At 35.9% G+C, this 3,493-nt stretch overlaps 1 long non-coding RNA gene across 1 annotated transcript; it reads right to left on the bottom strand.

Moving 5' to 3' along the window:
- Positions 1 to 352: 352 nt before the first annotated feature.
- Positions 353 to 3,247, bottom strand: LOC126582150 (uncharacterized). Its single transcript, XR_007609283.1, has 2 exons — positions 2,496 to 3,247; positions 353 to 2,424 (listed from the first exon to the last, which is right to left on the bottom strand). It is a non-coding gene; the product is annotated as an uncharacterized LOC126582150 (long non-coding RNA).
- Between the last annotated feature and the right edge of the window lie 246 nt (positions 3,248 to 3,493).

Genomic DNA, 3,493 nt, shown 5'->3' with positions numbered 1-3,493 from the left:
CCCTAATTTTTCTTATACTGAATGTATTGCTCATGTCATGTTTTGTATCCTACCCACGTGATGCCATAATTGATCTGTACTTACGGTTAATTTTGAGAGAAAAAGAAAGATAATTTTATACTTCATTAAAGTAATAAAGAAGATGATGATTATAACAGAAAGAGAGGAGAGAAGAGCTTTATACAAAAGCTTACAGATAACATAGTAACAAACTCAATCATCTATTTGACAAAAAAAAACTATGAAAATATTGGAGTTTAAAATCGTATCTCCAACTTCTGACGAAAGAGACCAATCTGTTAACTACATTGTAAAAGATGAAGAATTGGTACAAAGGAAGAGGACGACGATAGAAAGAAACAAGAGATTGTATTGATTGATTAGAGAAAATGTATACAACCGAACTTAAAGAAATGATAGTTATACAATCCCTTATATAGTCATATATCCCAATTGTAATAATACCCTTCTAACTATATTAACAAACTCAACCACTAGAATAATGTCATGTGGCATTTCTGTTATATCAGTTATTACTCCCCTCTCAAACTAAACTTGGAGAATCCAAGTGAAGTTTGAACTAGCCAGGTATTTAAGACTGATCTGCAACTACAAGACCAAGATGTCTGCAATGCTTCAAGAACATTGGACTCTGTAATCCTTTTGTAAATACATCTGAATAACTGTTATGAAGCTAAACACTGTAGAAAACCCCAAAGCCCTGTCTCTTGCAATTTGGAGCAGTGTATGATAGTCTGGAGTTATTGACATTAATGAGTAGGAAAACCGTATTGTATTTGGACAACCCTGCTATCTCGAAAATATAAAGTGATCCACAATTGAATGTTCAGTCCCACATCATTGATACAAGTTCCACTTTTGATGCAGACAGTAGCCATTTCGAATAAAGTTGATGATCCAACATTGTAGCACTTTTAACTACACCGACTTTGGATTAACCTGACAGCAAGCTTGCTGGAACAAATGCAACAAGTAACTCTCTGCATTTTACTACTGCTGAAGCTAAACCGTAGTCCCATAAAGGCATAAAGGCTGATAGTATGGTAAGAGCCACTGCGTTTGCTGCTGGGGCACGCGTTGCTTTTCCTTCAGATGCTGCATCACTTCTCAAGGCTGCTCAGGTAAAGAATGTTGTCCATATCATGCCTACATTTGGTCCTTCCACCCAATCAGTTAAACCTGGTGGCATGTCTACCCACTCAGAACTTCTTCCTAATGTACATATACTACGTAGCAACTTGGTTGCCATGACAACTTTGTAACTGCTAACCAAAAGATTACTGAGAGCTTTTTCAGCTTCTTAAAGTGTTGAGACACAAACCAAAACCTCTGCTCACTCCATTATCATCACACAAGACTACAACTTTAGCCATAGGTGAAGCCATGATGAAAGACACAAGTACAATCCAGAAATCAAAAACAGATGAATTCTTCTACGCAGCAAGAGAATGACACTCTTGACACAAATGCTAAGGCAACAAGAGAATGACACTCTTGACAGATTCTAAAGCAACAAGAGAATGATACTCTTGACAAATTCTAAGGCAACAAGAGAATGATACTCTTGGCAAATTCTATGGAATCAAAGAAAGAATGATACTTCCTTAACCATCAAGAAAGAATGACTTTTTCTTGAAATCTCGTAATCCAATCAAATTTGAATGAAACAGTAGTTTATCTTTAGACAATTCATCCAAAAAACAACAAAATAAAAAACCCAATTTTCAACATAAACCCATATCGGCAAGATCACTCCACACCAGAGAATAGAACAAGAATCATGTGTCTTCACCAACCTCACAAAACAACTTGAGCTGTACATTTCTTCAAACATGTATACCATTAAAGAGAGAGAGATTCATTTTTGCAAGTCAATCTTTAGCCCAACAATGCCATGTGGCATTTTAGGATGTGACCAACACTCTCTGTAAACCTTCAAGGCAAAAGAAAGATCGCTGTGTGCCCTTAATTCTCAACCTATTAACTGAAATGACTTCTAATCACAAGAATGGCTACTGTAATTTTTCTCATTCCATAATTAGTTTGATAATGGTGTAACGTCCTTCTTGAACCAGAATAACTTTGTGCCCAATACTCTAAGCAAGAAATATGACACCATTTTGCCGAGAAAACCCAATCTCAAAACACGAACCAAGAAAGGAAATAAGCTGCAAAACATCAAAAATGCAGAACCTAGAGAGAACAAAGAACTATCTTGTCTGGAGCAATTAGTCAAAACCAGTAACAACGACCAAAAAAAAAAACAAACCAAGAAAAGATTCATTCTAATTGTTCAAGAATTCGAAGTAAAGGGACTGGAAACATAACCTTCACATGAAAATTCTAAGCTGGGTGTTTCATCAAACACTTTGACTACACAAAGGTCTAAACTTTCTTCCACACCTGAGAACAGAGCACAGATCAAATTCGCAGACAAGTAATAATCAACAACTCAGAGACAAATTCGGTTTTACCTTCATGGAAATGCTTGGATCTTTTCACAGCAGAATCCACAAAATTGGTTATGATAATGTTGCGGCAGTTGCAAAGACAGCCAACAAAGAGGGATCCACTTTAAAGGAAGCTGCATTGAAACTTGGAATGCTATCGAGCGAAGAATTTGATACTCTTGTGGTGCCAGAGAAGATGATTGGCCTAACTGACTGACATATTTCGAAGGGTAGAATAATGCTCCTTCTTGTAACCCAATGGTAGTAGCAGTAACAGTAGCAGTCACCGATTAAGATGAAGAGATTCCACTGGATCCAAAAAATTGCTTGACATCCCATCTTCTTTCCTAGTATCAAGAACTCGATGAAAATCTGAAAAATTCCAGAATTCAAGAACTGAAAAGAAAAACAAATTGCCACTTATATTTGGCGTATAGGAACAATTTTGACGACCCAGATTTTGACCGACAATCTCTATTCATAGCCCAGAGGAAAAATCAACCAAAAAAATTATAGGACGATCGCGGAAGCACCGAAGAACTTGACAGAATGTCTATTGAAAATCTGAATAGAAAATAAAACTAGAAAACGATGAAATCTAATGAAAAACGAAACCACCAGAAGACATGGCGTGATCCTGATGGTTCTGATACCATGTTAACTACATTGCAAAATATGAAGAATTGGTACAGAGAAAGAGGAAGACGATAGAGAGAAACAAGAAATTATAGAGAGAGAGGAAGAGGAAGAGAAAGACGATAGAGAGAAATAAGAAATTGTACTTATTGATTAGAGAAAATGTATATATTCGAACTTAAAGAAATGATACTTATACAATCTCTTATACAGTCATATATCCCAATTACAATAATACCCTTCTAACTATATTAACAAACTCAACCACTAGAATATTGTCATTTGGCATTTCTGTTATATCATTTATTATAATCAAACAGTTAGTACCATGGTATTGAAGGAACGAAAGCCAAAAAACGCATGAGACTTTCTTGTGAAGAAACCTA

Source organism: Malus sylvestris, chromosome 9 (assembly GCF_916048215.2).
Source record: "Malus sylvestris chromosome 9, drMalSylv7.2, whole genome shotgun sequence".
In the NCBI taxonomy this organism is placed as follows: Eukaryota; Viridiplantae; Streptophyta; class Magnoliopsida; order Rosales; family Rosaceae; genus Malus; species Malus sylvestris.
The sequence above is the reverse complement of the archived record's forward strand: the minus strand, read 5'-3'. Positions and strand labels throughout refer to the sequence as shown.